Raw genomic sequence first — 22,486 nt, forward strand, 5'->3', positions numbered from 1 at the left:
TTGAGAAATGATGTGATGAAATTAGTTTTAGCCCTTAACAATGGTTGGTCTGATTATTATATTAAAGAAAAATTAAAGGTAAATAAATAGTCATTCTTATCTGGCCTTTGGTAAAATGTTGCAAAAGTCAAATAAAATAATATGGAAGGCATGCCTATGGAAACTTTTTTTAAAAACTGGCAGCTTATTTCCCTGTTGGCTGAAAAAATTCTCAAATATGAGCTATTCTTATTACTAATAAGATATCGTTATTAATAATTCATTGAACTGAGAACTTCCTGTATTATTCAAAAACTCAAATCCTATTTTGGTGGAGGAGAAAATTCTCAAGAGTGTATTGAGGATTTTTGCTGGCAACTTACTAGATTCATGGCCACTTAATAACCTCTGTAAATCAGCAAGAGGCAGAGACCACTTACTAATTTCTGAGCAAGCACCTTAGACGAGAATTATGATGAAAAATATTTACTCAAGACCCCAAGTGTCTGACTCATAGAGTACCATACAGTGTATGATAGTGAACACACACTCATGGTGAAGATAATTTGGCCAAGAAATTACTAAAGTAACCAGCTAAGTATTTTTGACATCAGACTTAATTTTTCTCAATTTATTCGTTTATAAATAAAGCTTGACAACTAGAAGTTTGAGGTAAGATCAAAGGCAAAGACATATTTACCATATAGATATATATTATATATTGATACTGAATTTTAGAGCAATTCAAAATTGCTAGTTTTACTAATACTGTTCTGATCAGAGAATCATGGTAAAGAATTAATATTATTGAAGAGATTCAGATTGTCAGAACTCTACATTTGTATTGCCCATCCCCCTATTTGTATGTTTCAAATATACAGGTGTTTGATAAAATTTTATTTTTCAATTGTTGTACTTGAGAATCATAAAGAAGAAATAAGCACATGACATTCCATCTATACACATTACACTCATTTTAGGGTGAGTTTTCTTCTTATATTTGAGCAGTGTGAGTAATGTATTAGCATAAATGGTGATCTAAAAAAGTGTTACACTTTTCACTTTTAAAAACTGAAGAATAATTATGAACCAGTATTTTCACTTTTATCTCCTTTGACACTCAAATTGACCATTTGCTAAAAGGTCATAATAAATTATATTAAAAGATATTAAATTAAATAATAATTATGTTAGGAATCTGCTAGACTTTTAGGTTAAATGCATTGTCAGCATTTAGAATTTACATCATTTGAGTTCTGTGCATGATTTGTTAATTGATTTTGTTCATTCTTTCAGATTTATGTTTATTTACCCATTCATGTGATGGACAGTTCATGAAAAGAACATTAGACTTTGCCTAGTTGCCTTGCATAAAAATAAGTTCAGAATAGAGGATTAAGTTTTTGAGACATAAAATATATTTCTCACCTTAAACTTAATCCCTCACCTCATTTTAGAGATTAAAAAGTTAGCTTTAATGATGCACAATTAGAAATTTATACTTTGACTCAAAATTATACAGTATAACCAAAAGTCCCAATATAGAATGCCAGATGTATAATATATACAGCTCAAGTTAAAAATGAAAATAATAAATATTAAAAATATAGTGATTTATGAATAGCCAATATTTCACAAAAAATTTTTTTTTTCCAAAAAATAGTGACACTGGCAGATCATCCACTGTTCCATTCAATTCACCATTCTATAAAAGCTGAGGCTCTCTGCAGACAATTGCCATAAATCCCTTTAAAATGTTAAGTAAAAAGCAATATATTGACATATGAACTGTAACTGTAGGGCACAGTGAGAGTATTTTTACTAGTGAATTTTTCATTTTTTTACTGCTTACTAATTCAAAAAAATTTTTAGTAAACATAATCTAATAAATTTCAAGTTCACACACACACGGTTATAAAAACGCCAGTTATTTTAAAGTATTATCAAAATAAAATTATATGTATCATTGAAGATATGAACAGTAATTCATAATAAAAATCACGTACCTCCATATGTTGTTTTCTTGCCTTCTTTGAGGGGCAAAGTGTTATCTTGGCTTTATTTAATGCAGGACCTTAGGCACAGTAGTTTCCTTCTAGAAATGCAACTCTCCAAGAAGCAAGTACTTTCAAAGCTATCAAGGAATATCAACTTTCCAAGATTTATTTTTCTCAGTGTTTCGGCCATTGATGATAATCTACAGAGAGCACAAAATTAAAAAAAAAAAAAAGTTTTAAATTGAAGATAAAGAGAATCAAAGAAAACGAGAACCTGGATGACCTTGGAGATTCCTGCCTCCATCTCCTGCAATCTTACCAAAATGGAAATTGAGCCCCACAGAGTCTAAATATCTTGCTTGAGGTAAAATATATAGCCATCAGCAAGGTCAAGTAATGTTATCGGGACTCTGAAGTTCCCTTGCAATATTTCTTAAAAACATCTTCAGTTTTCAGAATGACACACATACACACACATATACACATTCACCCATACATTATATGCATTTAATATATGTTACTTATTTAGATAGAGAAATTAATCAATATCATTCATTGCTTTATTGAGGACTTCCTTTCCTTGCTTCTGCTCTAATTCATGGAGATAAGAAGTATGCTTAATTTCTGTAATGATACAGAACATTGGTTACTAGTCAAATGCATTTGTGTATTCCTTACAAGTGTTTGGAATCTAAATTCCTGATTGTTTCATTAAACTGATAAACTGGATGATAATCACTGAGAAAGAAACCCAGTATTTCATGCTTATCTCTCCAAAATGTCAATTTTCCTGATCCCTTTACTGTGGGTTCTGCCTTGGGCTCTGATAAAAATACAGAGAAAGAAATGTATTATTGAATTTTACACTTGAAACCTATATAATTTTACTGACCAATGTCACCTCAATAAAGTTAATAAAATTTTTTAAAAATTTAAAGTCCTTGATAATACTTCTCTACCTCACAGGCCTCAAATGAATAATTTAGTTCCAGATTCACTTAAGTTACATAATCTTGATTTCAACTGGCCAGTATCCTAATTATCTTATTCTGAAATAAAAAATGGAAGTTATTTTTCAAACTCCGCATGTCTAGATCACATATTTTTTCTTATTGTGCTCAATCTTGTTTTTGAAATCTGCTTACTAATATTGAATGTTCATGCCTCATGGCTGTTTTTCCTCATGTAGGTCAAGTAAACAGAGAAAAACAGGTTTCCATTTGTGCTCTGTTCTAAGTGAATCACAAGTGATCAAATGTTCAATTACAAAAATAAGTCTTTTGGGGTAATGTATTATGTGCCACCAGCCTACATTCTTGGCCAGCCTACCGATACTCTGTGCAGAAAACTCTTATTTCAGATGTGGCTACTTCATGTGCTTTAGCTGTGTTTTTATGATTGTTATTAGAAAATTTGCTAATATGCTTAAAACAATGAATAGCTATCCAATTATGAAATTAGTGACTTGTTTTAAATAATAATATGGGTGATAAACATTAGATCTCTTTGTTGTGATTGGAAGTAAAGGTGAAACGTTGGAAATATTTAGAAATCCTCCTGACCTGAATAAGCAGACTTTAAGCATCTTTTTTTTTTTTTTTTCAGACCTTAAGCATCTAACAAGCCATGCAGCACATAACTTTAGAGATGAAACCCATGGCTTGACAACGGCTTATTTTTGTGTCCTATCATTATACCTAAGTGTTGGTGGCCTGCTATTGTTCTGGAGGACAAGAGAACTCTGCCTATAGAATACTTTTTCTCTCCTTAGCATGACCATTTAAGTAAGTTTTGATCAAAGCACATGGGAGAGAGTAAGTTTTTAATGGAGCCTCCAGAACAGAATGTATAGAATATTTTATTCCAGTTTCAAAAAAAAGAAAAGAAAATGAATGTGTGCTTAATAAGCATGAGCATGGTGGATCTGGTCTTCAACCTCCACGCATTAGTATCTGGAAGAAATTGTAGAGAACCACAACTCTAAACACAGGCTACTCCTGTTATACATCAAATCCACTCAGGCCAGTTCATAGCAGAATAACCTGGAAATCATACAAAAAAAGGTCACTTGTCCTGAGCTCCTTGAGACATACTGTGAATCTTGTATTTTAGAAATACACAGGGAAGGCAGAGGCTATGGAATATCTTTCTATGACCCTGATTATTTCATGTTGACCTCCATTAAATAAGGACATATGTCCTTGAGATCTCTGCTTCTTACGTCCGATGGGAATGACGAAGCTAACAAAACTTCCTGAGGACTCGGTGGTCACAGCTGCACCATGGGAAACAAGTGAGAAAGAGAGGAAGCAAGGAGCCATGAAATCACGTTTAATGGTTAACTTGGGCCCTATCGCTAGGTTGCTTAACCCCACGGCAGAAATCGGACATAACTGAAATCAATACCATTGACTTATGGAGCATAGTTAGGATGTTCCTAAGTCTCTATAAATTGTGTGGAAACACCAGAAGGCTGGGACAAGACCTCTCTAGTCCCACTGCATCCCCACAACACGGGCAAACTGGCTTCCCTTGGCTAATGAAAACAATGCCTCAGTAAATTATAGGTTCAGAATGAGCACTTTTCAGCTTAATTGTAGTCTCATTTTTTCTGAAATTTATAAATATTTGGATTCTATATTAACCTGATTATTATGTTTTTCATTGGAATCTTCACTATAATGGGTATGCATAATTCTGTTAAGTATGAAATATGGGGAAATTCTTGTTGAAAATGAAATAAAAATTATAAATAACTAGGAAAAACTTCTGCATTTATTCTTGTTCCTGTTTCATTAAAGTGTATGCAGCTACTTAATAAGCAAAACTCATTATTATTTATTATTTTACCACAAATGCATATAATTCTTAAATGCTCCTATGACATTTCTAGAAAGTGTTGGTTGTTTCTAAGCTGTTTCTTGTAAATTAATACTTTCTTAGAGTATTCTATTTTTTTAGATAGAGTCTATAAAGTTTTGAATTATAGAAACCTAAAGGTTGGCATTGACTTGCATATATTAGAACAGGCCCCCAACCCTTTTGGCACCAGGAACCTGGGCTCCTATGAGAATCTAATGCCTGATGATCTGAGGTGGAGCTGAGGCTGTGATACTAGCACTAGGAGGGGCTGCGAATACAGATGAAGCTTCTCCTGCCTGCCCCGCGCCTCCTGCTGTGCGGCCCTGTTCCTAAAAGGCCAGGGACTAATACCGGTCCATGGTCCAGGGGGTTTGGGATCCCTGTATTAGGAGACACCTAAACCAACTGGTGTTTTATTTTAATATACTAGGAAAGAGAAATATTCATCCCCTGTCCCCAAAATTCCATTATCACTGCTTTATCACTTCTAATTTAAGGTTCTGATTCTGACTAAAATGAAAATATTAGGACGAGTGGTACTTTTAACCAGAGTATTAAGCTCAAATTCCTAGCTGTGATGTAATATGTGAATGAAGGTGAGTGCAGGAAACAGAAATCATATTAATCATTTTTGGAATAGCAACAAGAACAAAACAAAGCACCAAATTTATTTCCAAGGTAGATTAAAAAAAATATATATATATATATATTTGTTGAACTCTAAAATCCAATCTCAAAACTATGAATATCATAGATGTATAATGAAAAGATGGAACTGTAATTTTTTTTCCATATATTTGTGAGAAGATTCTGAGAGCTTGAAAAATTATCCTTTTGTTAGAATGAAAAGGATAAGATGTCTGAGGGGACCAGGAGACAAACCTGTTTTGAATACTGGTTTCACATTAAAAGGCTTTATGTGAGGCTGATCTAATACAAGTGGAAGAGGACCGAATATCCATGACTCAAAATTTTTAACTAGAGTGATGAAAGAAACAAGCAAGACAGTTGGTTCATGACATAAAATTCGGTCATCTTTTCCAAAGCAGGCTTCCTGATAGAGTGATGGAAAAGCCAACTGAATTCTCAGCTAAAGTATCACCTTTGGAATAGCACTGTTGGGGCACTGTCGTCTGAATCCAGAATGTGCCGCCAGCGTACAGTGCTATGTGCCCAACAGTTCCCAGAAGAGAATACCACTGGAGGGGACATTGTCACGTATGGACTCACTTCTCCATTTTGATTCTCATCCCTACATTAGGTTGTACTGGATTAGGAGTCTTCCCTAGAAGTGAATATTGGTGACAAGAGACACATTATGAGAACATTGCTTGGAATTTACAAGGATTGTTTGGTCACTTTGGGCTCCAATTGTCAATTGGTAAAAGGAGTTTGATTACTGGCTACAGTATTCATTCTGGATTGCAATATGGATCTAGGGTTTTAAATACAAAATTGGGCAAGAGATTATGTTGGGAGCCCAGTAGATTCACTGGGGCCATCACTTAGTATGACATTCTCAACAATCATCATAAACAGGCAAATGCAATAACTATAACCGAGCAAAAGGAAGACCACTCTGCATGGAAGTTCTGGGTTACTCGACTATCGAACAACTCAAACCAGCCAGGTGACTTTTTACAGACAAGGGGATACTGGTGATAGATGGGTGAGAAAATAGATGATTATCAATTAGAGTCTCGGAACAAGCCTGCCCCGAGAACTAGCAGCTCTGAAACCTACATCGCCTTGTATTTGCTTCCTAGCTTTCTCTGCTTTACTTCCTTTTTCCCTTTCTCCAGTCCTGGGATTATACTACACAATAAAATGTAGCATCGACACTAAAGTTTTTTTTTTTTTTTTTGAGCTGTATTTTCAAGGGAACTCAAAGTCATTTCATAAGAACAAAGCAATATTAATAGATTGTAGGCAGTTCCGTGACTAAGTATAGAAAATGAAATTCCTTTTAGTGTAAATCCAATAGGTGGCAGTCTAGGAAACGAAGGCTTACACTTAGCTATATTGATCCAATATGTGGTTAGATGTAAGAGCTATAGTCTTTATTCATTAACAGCTTTTTTACATGATCAAATTCTCCATTTTAAAGTCTTATTTTAGTTCAAATGTATTGAAAGCTGAGGTTTAAAAAAAAAAAAGTTCAATTTTAAACATAGAAATTCTACAGAATGAAAAGCACATCTTCTATGTAGCAAGCAAATTAAAGGGTAATTAATATAGAACAGACAATGGACTCCCCTTTACAAAAGAAGTCACTTGGGATCGTAAGTGCCCTTTTAACTATTGTTCATGTTACAACAGACTTTATTACACAACCTTCAAAGATTTTTCTAAGGTCAAAAGAAACGACTGCATGTGTGTGTGGTAATGTGGTGTGTGTGCTTTTTTCTCCTCAGCTTTTTAAGAGCCCATTTAAACTCTGTCTCTAAAACCTCGAGAGATTACACCTGATGTGAAGGCCAACAAGAGCTTTTAAATCGGATGAGCTGATTATAACACTTCCCGATCATCTATCTGTGCTAATGAAATGTACATGGCCTCAGGCAATTTAAAAATATTTAGTGTTATTACTTTCTCATGAATTGAGAAGACAAGGATTCAGGAAGTATAGGGAGGAAGAAAAGAGAGAAGGTGCACTAAATAATCCTATGCATAAATCAAATAAAGTCCACACTCTAATATGGATAAACTTGCCTACTCTCCATAACTCTACCACATAAATGTTTCACTAGTAATAAATTTTCTTGTAACATCCTATGTGGTAGTTTGCTTTTATCTCTATAGTCTGTAAATGGTACCCTATTATTTCACTTCCCATTTATTCTTTCAATCATTATATGTAAATTTAAAGCCTAGTGTATTCCACACTTTCCACTAAATGCTGGATATTGTGTTCCTGCCACTGTAGTTTATAGCTCAGTGAGAACATAAGCATCCCTTACTGCTCTTGCCACCCTTCCCAAAACAACAACAAATTAGTGTAAAATCAATATTGGAGGCATATTAAATTTGCATTAAAGCTAAACAGTCATGTTTTCACAGGAAAAAATGAAGCACCTTCTCAGAGGAAACATGGATTAATCTAAAAATTGAAGGGTGAGTCATACTTGTTAACACAAATTGACTATATGCAAATGCAAACTGAAGTATTGTCATCAATAGATGACTAGTGTACTAGTTCAATTTCTGTCAATTTTATTATAAATTTACATTTACAAACATGTTCTGATACAGGGAGTAGTGAGATTCAATTTCTTGTATGTATGACTGTGTGTATATATGTGTGCGTGTATATTATATACATACATATATGTGTGTATATACATATGATGGGAAATAAACTTACTGTGTGTGTATTCAATGCCTTTACCCAGAGATGAAATAATAAAGCAAATCATGCAGGATCTACGTATGAAATGGCCCACAGCATGTTCCACAAACATTTTTTGTTATTTTGAGAGTATATTTAAGACAGAATAATTTTTATTTTGGAGTCCTGTGACTCCAAGCTGCTCCTATATGTCACATATAATGTCCCTCATTACTAAAGTGTAATGCCTCCTGTTAACATTTATTTACACTATTAGGTGTCTGTTTTCATCATCTAAACTGTATAATTGGTCCACCACTTTCCTTCTCTGCATATGTTGGTAAAACACATTTTTGGCATTCCATCTAAACCAAGTAGTTTAGATTCCCCTAAACCACTTCGGCCTACTCACTCATCTCTAAAATGAGGAACAACGGCAACAACTTATATCTAATGTCCTTCCTACTCGAAAATTCAACTTGATTTCACTTATATATGTAGAATCTAAAAAAAAAAAAAAAAAAAAAAACCAAAAGAGAACAGATTGGTGGTTCATGACTCAGTTTAAATGACTTTTAGATAATTTTAAGAGTGTTTTCATTTTATTTCCATTACCACCATCCATCCACAATCTCTTGGCTTTACTTCCGTGTGACCAGTCGGGTACTTTGGCCTACCATTTAAATCACTCTTACAGAAACAGCCTAAACTACTTGCTTTTCTTTCATACTCACCTGGCTACTAAATCAGGATGAACACTGAAAAAGCTGAAAGTAGTTGAAGAAATTTCTGCAACTGAGATCAATAATTTATCTCCGAACTCCTTCCATCAACGGCGATATTCACCCTGCCCTTCTACCCAGATCTGCTGCTACCGTGACCCATACCATGTGTTTCTCGCCACGGGAATAGCTTTTCTAACAGATCCAAGGGCGCCCTACTGTGTACTCCTTTGCAGCTGGCTGCTAAGGTAAGTTTGCAACTTATAAAGTCTTTCCTTGATCGCTTTGGCACAATTTCTTCTGGATGCCATCACGCACACCACAGAGGATGTTTACAAAATCCAAATAACGTAATTTATTGCGAGCGGCAACTAGCCCAGGAGATCCAAACCACTTAAAATGCCTCATGGCTACACTTTAGAGTCACCATTTCCAGTCGTATTTATAATTTAACTGCAACAAACCCCTTTAATTTTACTGTTATTTAATTGCAGGCACATCTAACACTAAGGGGGTGGAGAAGTGAATATAGATGAACAATAATAATAACTGTCACAAGTGAGCCTTTCAAGATAAATGCCACCAAGACTTTCCGGCCACCCAGAGAGAGGTCCATGCAACGTTGTTCCGGGTTCCTATCATCACTTAAAGGAAACTTGCACAACGTTCAGAGCCCTGATGTCCTGCAGGTGGAGGACAAGGTCCTCAAATTCCTTGCATCAGGAAGCCACTTGGTGGCACCAACCTTGATTCCCAATTGGAAGAGAAAGCTACAAAAGGAAAAGGAATGGTGTTACCTGGTAAACGCGGAGAACCTGGGAGAAGCTTCTGCCCACAGCTGGCGCCACTTTCGCCACGGAGAACCCAGCTGATGTCAACGTCGTGTCTTCCAGGGATACTGGCCAACAAGCTACAGCCAGTGGAGCCACTTCTGTCCCGGCAACATTCCTGGAACCTCCACCACCTGGACTCAGGCGACCTCCTCAGAGCCCCCACCTGTGGCCGTCAAGGGTCCCGCAGCCTCCACCAGCCTCTCCAGAGGCCGTCTCACGTTGACTCGCCTGCGTGCAGGCTCTGCAGGACACAGACTGTCCTCCGGGCTCGGACACGCCGCCCCGCCCGGCCCAGGCAGCGCGCTCGCAGGCCCGCCCAGGTGGTCACCGGCGCCAGCGGTGCGCGCATGCGCGGCCGGAACCCGGGCGCTCTCGCGCGCGTTCACACCTCGCTCCCTTTCTAGAGAGTTCCAGAAGCGGCAGAGATGGGCGGGGCACGGGGGCCCGCCCACATGGACGCCAGCGGTGCGCGCATGCGCGGCCGGAACCCGGGAGTTTTTGCGCACGTTCACGCCTTGCTCCCTTTCTAGAGAGTTCCAGCAGCGGCTGAGCTGGGCGGGGCACGGGGGCCCGCCCACATGGACGCCAGCGGTGTGCGCATGCGCGGCCGGAACCCGGGAGTTTTTGCGCACGTTCACGCCTCGCTCCCTTTCTAGAGAGTTCCAGCAGCGGCTGAGCTGGGCGGGGCAGGCCGCTCCTGAGAAGAGTGTGCCTGAGGAGGACGTTCAGGGTAGTGGACTGCTCCGCGCCCGGGTTTATGCCGCTCAGCCTGAGGTGGCAGGCGGAGCTGGCAGTGAGCAGGTGGCCTCTGGGCCCAGGTAACAGCTGTTCTCTATTGAAGGCCGGAGGGTTCACGGGCCCTGAGGGCCGGTCTGCGGCCGCCTGCTCGGGCCACACTGATTAAGAACAACATCCGATGGGTCTTTGGTTCAACTGAGGTATAACGTGATGTACAACGTTATATTAATTTTGGATATACAACTTAATGATTCGATATTTGTGATACGAAGTGACCACCACGGTAAGTCTAGTTAACATCCGTCGCCACACATAGTTACAAACCTTTTTCTTGCGACGAGATCTCTTAAGTGTTATTAACTGTAGTCCCCATGCTGCACATGGCACCCCGGGACGCAGTTGTTTTATCCCTAGAAGTTCGTACCCTCTGACCGCCTCCTGTTTTACCTATGCCCATGCCCCGTCTCCGCGAGCCACCAAGCAGGTCTCTGTATTTTTTTTTTCTTTTTTAGGTTCTACATATATAAGTGATATCATACGGTATTTGTCTTTCTCTGTTTGACTTGTCTTAGCATAAGGTCCATCCATATTATCACGAATGGCAAGATTTTATTCTTTCTTGTGGCTGAGTAATATTCCATTGTGTGTGTGTATTTCAATGTCATAATTTCTTTATTCATTTATCCATCAATGGACACTTAGTTGATTTCCATATTTTGACTATGGTAAATGATGCTGCAGTGACCTGGATTAATTTTAAAAGTTTTGTTTAACTTTTAGACCACAGCCTTAAAATTTGAAATCCAAAAATGTGTATGCTCTTAATTTTTTACTTCTACTCCAGTCTTTGCCTAATGTAGTACATGGCATGTTTACATGATTGGCTCAGGGCAGGAGACCTGAGAATATGTAAAAAATAAGTAGAAAAAAAATACAGAAAAAAAAAAACATTGGTTCATATTAAAATATAATTTTATCACTTGTGTATTGCGGTTAGGGAAAAAGTCAGCTAATTAGCATTGCTCTGAGTTGATTTAAAATAGATTCTCCAGAGATAAGTGAAGTGTATAATGTGGAAGCCCGTATCTTGAAGAGAAAGCCTCTTTGAAACAGACTATACTTGATTTTCTATTTCATATTTGTTTGTAGGATTGCTTTGGAGATGCCACATTCATTGAGTACCTGGATAACCGGGTACCCCATCTGCTTGATGCATAATCACCTAAATAGAGCCAGGAACCAATCGATATTTGGATGCTGGGAAGACAAGATGGCTTTCATAAGGCTAGGTAAGCTGGGACGCGCTGGTCTCGAGTTATAATTTGTCCTGACACAGCGTTTCTACACGGAACCCTGACAGGGACAAGCAGAACCAGGAGACAGCGAGAAGAGCAGACCCTTAGTGATTACTGTGTGTTCTAGAATATAGTCTCGTGTCAGCTTGCCCTATCACTGGGCATTTCAGTTGTGGGTTCTCGTGCACACCCTGAAATGACCAAAGTGGGAGCTGAGTTTTTCACTCAAATGAAAATGCCCCATGTAATATAGAAAATAGGCACGTGGACACAGAATGTGGCAGGTGGCAGTCTTAAACTATATTACCGATTTGATTTGGGCTATAGGAGTGATAGAGACGATTGAACGTTAGAACACTTTGAAAAAATACGGAAAAATGCTGCAGTTGGTTAAATACTCCTTGCAGCCAAAAGTTGCAATGTAAAATGGCTTTTATGAAAGCAGAGAAAAACAATACGACATCATCGCTCCTTCTGTTTATAACCAGAAATCAGAAATGGGCACAGTCCAGATCATTATGTGACATAGAATTGCAAAAAGATTGATCTTTCCACTCCAAGATAAAGTTAGTGACAGCAAAACTGAGTGTAAATCTTGAATGACAGCAGTGGATAAAAATAGGATCTAGAGAAAAGAAAAGTTTGATCTCTCTACACTGTCCAATACTATACTGATGTTGCCATAGAGCACTTGAAACGTGCTTTGAGCGTTCAAAACACACTAGAGTTCAAAAACTTTATGTAAACAGAGACATAAAATAGGTGAGTAACACTTTGTATTAGTTACAAGTTGAAATGATAATATTTTTGAATTATAGATATAATGGATCAAAAAATATCACACTTAATTTCACTATTTCTTGTTACTTTTTAAAAATACTACTGGAATACTTAAAATTACAAGTGTGGCTCTAAATTACATGTATGGTTCACATTGTATTTCTACTATATGGAACTCCTCTAGATTTTTCTAATTATTAGTTTGAACAATACAAAATTGCACAACTTCTGAAAATCTCTAACAATTAAAATTTGACTCATTTTAAATGATCATCAATTGGGTTATAACCCGGTTTCTAGACACATATGCCAATTCCTTTTGTCTTGAACCCAAGCAAAAGCCAGTAAACCAGGGATTGAAAGGACGGGAAGAGCTTTGAAGTCTGGTGATTAGAAATAAAACCACAAAGTCCCACTATCAGGTTTCTGGTGTTGGTTATTAAGAAGTAACTCCCAGAACATGAAAGAAATCTAGCTTACTGAGATTCTAAAGGAGGTGCCTTGCAGGAAAACAAAACAAAACAAAACTGCTATGGTCTGAATGTTTGAGTCCAGTCAAAATTTGTAGTTTAAATTGTAATGCTCACAGATGGTGGTCTTAGGAGATGGACTTTGTGGAGGTACTTAAGTCACGAGAGTGAAGTGCTCGTGAGTGGGATTAGTGCCCTCACAAGAGACCCTAAAGGGCTCCCTACCCCTTCCACTGTGTGAGGACACAGCAAGAAGGTGCCCGCGATGAGCAAGGGCAAGGGCCTTCACCAGACCATAACCACGCTGGCAACTCGATCTTGCACTTCTCAGTCTCCAGACCTGTGAGAGATAAATTGTTGTTTATAAGCCACCCCGTGTATGGTATTTGTTTATATCAGCCTGAATGAACTAAGACGACCTCTAATTTCTCATTCCCATGAAAAGTAAACATTCAGGAGATACAATCCCAGTAAGCAAATCTGGAGACAGCTAAATTCACTTACCTAAGTCTATGCCATTCTGCTGGGCAGGGAGGTGTTTTGTTTTGTTTTGTTGTTTTTTCCCCCCAGATTTTGATAGAGACTATGCTTTGAATTTTGATCCCTCCTCCTCTCTACCCTGCCACAAAACTCCATTCTTTTTCCAGAGGCATTCTGCCATTGCAGGGTTTTTTTTTGTTTGTTTTCATTCTGCCATTGTGCTTGGGTTCATTGGGTAGGATAAAGTTATCATATAACCTCAAAATGACATGCCCATCGGAAGACACAACTGGCATCAAAACAAAATGGCTGTTAAAATACTTGGAGCTTTATAAAAACGTGTTTGCCATCCTTTGGGAAAGGATAGATATCATTTCCATTGCGGTTACAAGCAATGTATAATATTAGTACATGTTATTACAATTCCGAAATGGAACAAATACATCTTAGGTAGTAAGGGAGTAAAATAAAGTAAAACCAGTATGTAGGTTTACTTATTTTTTTTTATTATTCAGCCAATCATTTATGCTTGAATCTTCTAGTAATATATATCTTCCCTTTCTTTGGTAAATTTTTTAGATAATCTATGTAGTTCTAGCTATTTATGAATTATGGTACTTTCTTCCTTCTCAGGTACAAGGCTGCACCCAAGCATTTTTTTTTTCCTATCTTCATCAGCTTGTATAAATTAGAGCCTATTTTTAATAGTAATGTCTATATGAAATACAAATATATATGGCAATATTTGGACTTTCCTTTATCATACAAATACTCCATAAATTATTGTCTAGGAAAGGTAGACAAATATAGACAAAAAAGAGGAAGGAAGGAAATATGGAACATTTAATGAAGATAGTTCTACAAAGGAAAATTTCTGGATTAATTTGTGGTTGCATAAGTAATTCTCCTTTCACATATAATCTAATAGGTTCACAAAGGAGCCAAGGCCAATGACACTCATGACTCCATGAGGTCTCTCTCTCAGATGCCAAGAAATGTTAAAATCACACTCTACATACTGAATAAACCAAAGCAGAAAGGCTTTTTATTAAACAGAAAGTAAACCTCTTCCTATTTTTTTTTTCCAATTCTTTGCCCAGATTTAATTCATGAGCTGTGTTTGATAAATAATCTGATTACAGCATTAAAAAATTATGCTATAATTTAAAAGCTTGTTTTGATATATTTCTTAGATATATCAAAACTTACATTTTAGTAAATATTTCATTTCATTTTTCCTTAACACACTCCCCGCATTCTTCTATTTTTAACAATGGATCCTTCGATTTGTAATTGGAGTTTTCCAGTGTGTGAAAATTATCTCACACCAAGTATCTGATCACCTTAGTTCTAAATCTAAGGCCTTGTGGTGACTTAAATTTGTGAACTTAATTTTCCAATTCATATGGCAGCTGTGTTTCAAAATGCTATCATATATTCCTCTGGTACAGAATAATAACAATTATGTTCAAGTGCATTAGTACAACCACATTGGCTGTGAGAGTCGACTGTCAATAAGTTGATTTATTTCTCTTGCACTGCTGGACTGAAATTGCAATGTCTAGTAAATTCATGCACACTGAAACTGAGTGAATAAGTATCTGAGAGAGAATCATAATAAGGTTTTTGGATACAAAGAAAATATGAAAAGTTAGGCTGTCTGGAGATACAGTAGTCGGTTCTTTAATAAAGAAAATTTTTTCCCTGTTTTCAATTTTCTTCAGTTCTATTTTTATATTATACAAAGTTAGTGTAAAATAAGTTTAAAAAAACACATAATGTTGCTGTTCAAACACATGTCAGAAATTTTATACTCATGCCCAAAAACATAAAATTATCATAGTGATCATAATTATAAAACAGTTAGTTGTCAGATACACATATACTTTATAACTGGTAAATGTATTTTAATTAAAACTGTTAGACTATAAGACATGTACTTCAATTCAGTATGTGTCCTAGTTTGTTGATCATTAGTTTCAATATATTTTTGAGAATTTATGGAGAGTGATATCACAAGACAGCAGAGTGGGAAACCCTGGACCTTCCTTTCCTCCATCATTCAGCGACAATTCATTTAAACGATTCATTTAAAGGTAAATTATACAAAGAGAGGAGAGATATTGGTCCATTTGCTTCATAGGAGCTTCTTAATATGGCTGTTCTACATGACATGATGTCCGATATGCATCTTGGCCACATACATCATCAAGACAATCTACAGATGCGTTTAAATTTGCCAAATTTCGCTATCATATGCAAGTAAATACACATCATGCCAAACGAAGTTTACGTCAACATTTTATTTTCTCAATATTAGTATATCTGTTTGTGTATCCGGCATTATAAAGTAGGCCTACAGTAAAGTAGGCCTACAGAGACACAGGAAATACAATTTAGTAAACTAGTCAAAATATGTAATTTTAATTATCAAATTATTTACAAAATCTATTTAGTACCTGGTAAGTCTAAGTCAACACAAATATAGAAAGATGAGTGTGAAGTTCATACTAAGAATTTACTTTAAGTAATAAATAGTTCAAATGGGTACTTTAAATATTTTCCCCCTGAATGTGAATAAGAGAGACTAACTCACCTTTCTGCTTTGTTTTATTCAGTATGCGGAGAGTGCTTTTGACATTTCTTGGCATCTGAAGCAAAATCCACAGTGACTTGTACAGCAGATTAGGAATCGCCAAAGGTAAACTCTCTTGATTTCTGGGATCCACTTCCTGGCATCCATAACCATCCCAGTTTTACTGCGCGTTTGTGTGTGTCTGGTGTGCTCTCCTGTCATGAGGTCGGTCTAATCTAAAGAGGCTGCAGACCCCTCCAGAATGGTCGTTCATGCCCCTTTTTGTCTAATGGCACAATCTAACAAAAGACAGTGTGTAAAACAATGGCCATTTGAGGGATCTTTGGATCTTGGTAAACTATTTTTCTATACCGTGTATTGGAATCAAAGGGATCCAAAATGAAACAACTACTTGGTGGTGAGCACCCGAGCTCTGCTTTAGGTAAGGCCACAGTATCCTCACTTTGGTTACTGTTGATGGTCACAGTTTCATCTCCTCGTTTCTTTTGGTGTCCGTTAATGTGCACATGGTTGAGAAATAAAAGGTCTGTCATTAATGGGAATCTCAGCAGCCAAAGCTGCAAAATTAGTGGGCACAAGTCAAGCACGTAAAAGCGGTTAGAGCTCTCGTCACCTATCTCTAAGACTCCTGGGCTAGAGTAAGTTGGTCACCTGCCAACCTCAAAGAAATTTCCACATGAAACAACACACAGTCCCCACCCAGTGGCACATCCCTCCTCGGTATTAGCTTGGCTGTGAGAGACCCAAGGCTTAGCTAGAGAAATGGGATCCTCAAGTGTCAAAGAACTGAGTGTGCCGCCTTCTAGTACAGCTGCTTATTTTATATCTAAGAACTTTGGTCCCAGAAGCTGTAAATATCCTCAAAAAACGGCAAAACCTTCCAAAGACAACCTAGAATTGCAATGGCCGTTATAGGAAATGTTCCAATTAGACAAGATTGTTCATTTAAGAAGTGCACTTGAAAGTGAGGGCTCCCACATCACACAGAATGCCATACCTATTTTAATTGGCATGGGGACGTCTCCAAAATGCTTCAAAATTCCAAAACAGCTTTATTAAGAGATCCATTGCAAAAGGCTAATGAAAAAGATAAGAGGCACCTAAAACCAGGGATTATGACAGACATGACTCCCATTACTCCTCTCGCCTCCTTTACCTGAGTACTCACCGTTTATTAATCCTCTGTCTGAGCTGACTTGCCACTCTGAAGAGACTGCAAGACTGTATATCGTTTAGATATCTTGTTCAGATTTGTCAGAATAATATTGAAATCTGACACGAACCTGATTATGTAATTCTTAAAATTAGTAAAGTTTCATAAAAGACTGAGTAAACATCAGAGGCCGTGAACTCTCTAGTGTGATTCGCATGTGAAGGTGAAAAATAAGTACAATTTGCCTCCTGAAGTGTTAGTGTAAATATATTTGTTTTAACTGTAATCTTCGAGGGACGTATCTTCTGTTTACATAGTTTATAAGTAAAGTGGAGTTATAATTTTTTAATTTAAAGATATTTATTGAATGTCCACCATATATAGGACACTGAGTTTTGTTCGATGAGTGAAGGTGAGCTGTGTAAAGCTGTCTTTTGTTTGGTTTCTTCCTATCTAAGACTATAGCAAAAGAGTTTGAAACCTCATCAGCTAATGTGTTTAACTTTAAAAATAACACAAATATCTCACAATTATTTGGGGATACTAGGAACATTTTCAGTTGGCTAAATGATAAAAAATTGAAACATTTCTAATTAACCAGGCTTGTATCTTATGTTTTGTTCCTTTTGAAATCAAATAGAAGTTCATTTATCCAGTATTTTTGCTAGAAAATAAATGACAGCCTTTTTAAAATGTAATGTCCAGAGATAATATGGTAAATTAGGATGTAATCAAAAATAGGAAACAGATAAAAGGAAAAAACATCAACAATGCAATAGAGAAATAAATGAACCAATACAGAACCTGCAAAAAAATATACCATACCTAGAAAATATGTGCACATCCATTAATAATAATAATAATATCACATTTTGCTGACTTATGAAAGCCAAGTGTTGATTGGACAAGCCTGAGACACTGACTGCAGCTATAATGCTAACGATAATAATCAATCTGATATTGTATTTCGTATTATGCAAAAGAAAAAACAAATTTCAAGCAGTCAAATAGCTTCCCTTCATAACCATGGGATTAGATCATGTACAACTAAAATAAATGACTAAATTTTGAAACCAGAGCTGTGTTATATAAATAGAGATGAGATTATCTGAAAAATGTAATAAGTTATGGACTTGAAGTTTGCAAACCAATATATAAACATATATAAATTTACTACCTGCTAAGCAAGCACTAAATAACTGATTTATATTCATGAATCCATTGAACTGAATTGTTCAGCAGAGCCAAAATAAATGTTATTATATTTGTGCCAGTGTAATGGTCAAAGCGATGCTATAAAAAGCTAACAGGAAACTATTTTTCATTTTTACTTTGAAATAGTTTTTAGGTGGATATCATTAAAATTGTGAAAACAGAGAAAATAAGAACAATAATGACTGTTTTAGTTACAGAAAGGAAATTGACAAGATGATTGCTGATATTTCTAATTTTGAAAAAAAAAAAAATCATTCTGCCAAACCATTTCAGTCTATGTCAAACAAACATGAATAAAAAATACTGTTCTGCCTAACATAAAATGTATTACGATCTTAATATATTTAAAATTTTCTAGTTGTTTATTATTGTTTGAAAACAAAAACATGCTTCAAAACATACAAATAATTCTGAGCGTATAATACTCAACACATTTAATTTGCTAATTTGACATAAAATATGATGTAGAATGATCTTTTATATGGAAATAAAACAACCACTTCCCAAAATCTTAAAACTCTAAAAAACACCTAAGGATAGAACTCTATTATGGTTAATACAAGGATTTTTTGTGTGTTTATTTAGTCTATATTTCTGTTTCAGTGTTTTTTAACTTCCAGCTTACCAGGCAATTTGAAGTTACAGGCTTGAGAAAAAACTGTCTGATTTATTTATTTGGAATAAATAGCATCCTACAGTATCCAAATATATGATGATAATAATAATAGCTAACATTTATTGAGTATATAGAGATTAGTTTATAAACCTTATGAAATTTTATTGAGTTAGGTCCTATTATTACTTTCATTTTATAATGGAGAAACTGAGGCTCAGAGAAGTCAAGCAATTCATGATAATTCAGCAAGTGAGAGGTGGATCTGAAATTTGCAGCTCAGCTTTAAGACCTCATGCTTATGCTTTTACCTATATGCTATACTCAATGCTTTAATTTCTTATTCTTTCATCATGTATGCTGGTTCACCTCCCCATTTTTAGGTACTTGATTACATAATTTCGATAAAGTTTCCTCTTAAAACCCTACAATTTAAAAACTCATAGTCGAATGTTAAGAATGCTACCGAAATTGTCATATTTTACATTTTTATAGCCTGTGAGACCATTTGCAGAGGAGGATAATAAATAGTCCTTAAAAACATCTTATACTTTACAAAATTAGGCATATTTAATGTATCCTTTAGAATTATAGTTGAAGTTTGATTAGAGAAAATTTTGTTTAAATATGCATTAAAATATGCTCATGGACAAATGCATGAAAATGTTAAAACTATCATGATAACAGATATTTTAAATTAATTATATATACATAATTTTCTAAATTTTCAACCAGGAACTCGAATTACTTTTAAAGTTGGCTAATTTTGGATAGTTTTAAGTCCAACTATTTCAATAATAGAAAATTTGAATAAAACATTGGAATAAGAGAAACTATGTCCTGCCACTGGGGATTGTGTAACTTCTGTGTCCGGCAGTGGATGACCGAGGGGTTCGATAGAAAATAGGTCTTTCCAGAGGACAGTTGATAATTGTCCAATTGGCAAAATCTTCCATTTGATTTGCTGCCAATAGATTCATAAAATGGAAATGAAAGATGATGAGAACTTTAAGAATGGACCCTCTGTATGTGAAAAACATGGCTACTTATTGAAAAGCTTACTGATACTGTTATTGATTTCTGTAAACAACAACAGCAGCAACAAAATAACATTATTTAAAAGGTTAAGGGGATTCTTCAGAGGCTTTTATTATCCAGGCAATGCCTGTTGTATCTTGCCATAAGAATGCCCATATGTGATTTTAGCTTCTATAATACTGACGTAATTGCTATCATAATCATGTAATAACATGTCTATTTTGGTGCCTTATTTTAGATAGGAGCATTTTAAAAAGTAATGTCATTGAGTTACAAATGGTAGCTAGAAGCCTATGACTTGAAGGAGCAGTGAGGTCGACCAGCAGAGACATTACTTATTCTAGTACAAACATGTTCCAGGCCAGTCTCAGAGAGGTCTTTGAATCCTTAAAGACCTCTTTTCATTCAGCATATGAGAGAAGTGGGATTATTTTGACATTGACACAGGGATGTGATCTGGCTAGTGGACAGTGACCAAGAGGCACAGGACCACCCAGGAATATCATTGATTATGTTTTCATATCTACTTCTAATTACCTTAGTGTGCACAAATACAAAGGCTTTAGATTGCCTGTTACACAAAAGTCTAGAAGGAGGAGGTTTCCATTCACTTTTCAGAGAGGGACACTTTTGGCCCAATACTGTGCTGCTCATGGATGAGAAATGGAGGTGACAAGGTGAATAAAGTCCCTTTCCGTGTTCATCCATTGCCATAAAGGTCATGGATTATAATGCAATGATCATTGACTTTGTAGTCAGAGAAACAGAATATTTTGTTTTTAGTCTGCCATTAATAACAATATGGCATTTGGAAAATTAATTTTCTAAACTTCAATTTCTTTAGCTGGAAAAAAGTAGATATTACTTTCCCTATAACTGTGAAAATCAAATATCTAGCATAGACCCTGATACAAAGTAGTGCTAAATAAACGGTAGCTCTTAGTTTTATTAGATACTAAAAATATTAAAATTAAAAGATGTATATGTAATATGTTAGAAAATGGCAGTTTCATATCTATGCTCCCAGAATTATTTTGTTGTGAAAAAGTTGTCTTTTCCTCCTATGAGATGGGTAGGAGATATCAGGAAATTGTTTCTGAAATAAGGTTTGCTAGAGGAAAGAAAAAAAAAAAAAAAGATCAGTCAATGGTTTGCAGTTTATCTCAAAAGAATTTGACATGTTGTTGGGCCTAAATGCAGTGAAGTATGACCACGTCGCTTCATTTCACCTGGCACAGAAGGGGGTAGTGGAACATTTTTATTTCAGACCATTAACCAGGCAGTCTTGCAAGTGCAAAGTTACAAGGAAAGCAGAGTATGACACACTGTTTGGGAGCTTAACTTCTTTTCATTGCAAAGGCTCTATTTGTCACCTTAAACGACACATACATCGATGGATTTTAAATAGAGAGGCAAGAATATTTTTATTATAAAAAATACCCAGAAGCTGTGATGAATTTTCAGGAAAGTCATGATTTTAGGAAATGTTTACCTTTTACAGTAAACCTTATTTTTTTTTCTTCTTTGAGGAGTCATATTCAAAAATTCTAGACAGAAGTAGTTAAGAAAACAAAAGGCTTAGAATTTCAAATATTTATCAAACTCACTGTTACAAATGCACTGTTAATTTACAAAAGCATGTGAGTAAAAGAAGTCGCAATATGAGGCTATTTCCTGAATTGTTCCTATGTATGTTTCTGAGCAGATCTGCCTTTGAAAAACATTTGATTAGTTGTATGCTTGACAGTTTTCCTGATAAGGCAACGTTAAAGTATCCGATATGTTTTAAGGATATTTTAAAAGTTTACTAGCATTTTTTTTTGTGTGTGTGGTTGTATATGTTTTGAGATTTCTTCCAAATTGTAACAACTTCTCTGGAATCAGCCATCCCTGTTCAAAACTTTGGGGGATGAGAATGACTATAACTGTTATCCAATGCCTGTCCCACCATTGTATTTGGGAAGCAAGTTACCACTTTTTTTTCTGAGTTCTCAGGTCTACAAAAGGAGTCAGATTTTGCCTCAGGAAAGATTGTAATCAGAGATTTACCCTTACATGATTTAGGTACTGATATTTAGATTAGATTTTGGGCTTTAAGTAGATGCTCTAATGAGTTGAGACTTTTGGACCCTTTTGGGATGGGTTGAATGTATTTTGCATAGGGGGCCGGTGCGATTCTTTAAGGGCCAGGGTGCAGTGCAGGCTGTACCTGTCTAATGAATGCCATCCCTGCATGATATTTGTGCCCTAATTCCGGAGCTATGCATGCTACTTTCTAATGCAAATAATAATAGTAATAATAATAATAATAATAATAATAATAATAATAAACAATAATAGTAGTAGTAGTAGTAGTAATAATAATACAGATGTGATTAAGGCACTTA

At 36.0% G+C, this 22,486-nt stretch overlaps 2 long non-coding RNA genes across 2 annotated transcripts in view; one reads left to right on the plus strand and one right to left on the minus strand.

Moving 5' to 3' along the window:
• LOC107498981 overlaps nucleotides 1-9,929 on the minus strand; it is a 152,742-nt gene extending 142,813 nt beyond the window's left edge. Inside the window, exons 1-2 of the long non-coding RNA XR_001594177.2 lie at nucleotides 9,686-9,929; nucleotides 1,986-2,176 (exon numbers count right to left, since the gene is read on the minus strand). This is a non-coding gene — a long non-coding RNA (uncharacterized LOC107498981). The remainder of the gene's footprint in view (nucleotides 1-1,985; nucleotides 2,177-9,685) is intronic.
• Nucleotides 9,930-10,405: 476 nt separating this feature from the next.
• The window catches only part of LOC107498983, a 221,426-nt gene continuing 209,345 nt past the window's right edge, over nucleotides 10,406-22,486 (plus strand). The window contains exons 1-3 of the long non-coding RNA XR_001594179.2: nucleotides 10,406-10,742; nucleotides 11,609-11,748; nucleotides 16,103-16,185. This is a non-coding gene — a long non-coding RNA (uncharacterized LOC107498983). The remainder of the gene's footprint in view (nucleotides 10,743-11,608; nucleotides 11,749-16,102; nucleotides 16,186-22,486) is intronic.

This window comes from Rousettus aegyptiacus, unplaced genomic scaffold (genome assembly GCF_014176215.1).
Source record: "Rousettus aegyptiacus isolate mRouAeg1 unplaced genomic scaffold, mRouAeg1.p scaffold_m13_p_18, whole genome shotgun sequence".
Taxonomy (NCBI): Eukaryota; Metazoa; Chordata; class Mammalia; order Chiroptera; family Pteropodidae; genus Rousettus; species Rousettus aegyptiacus.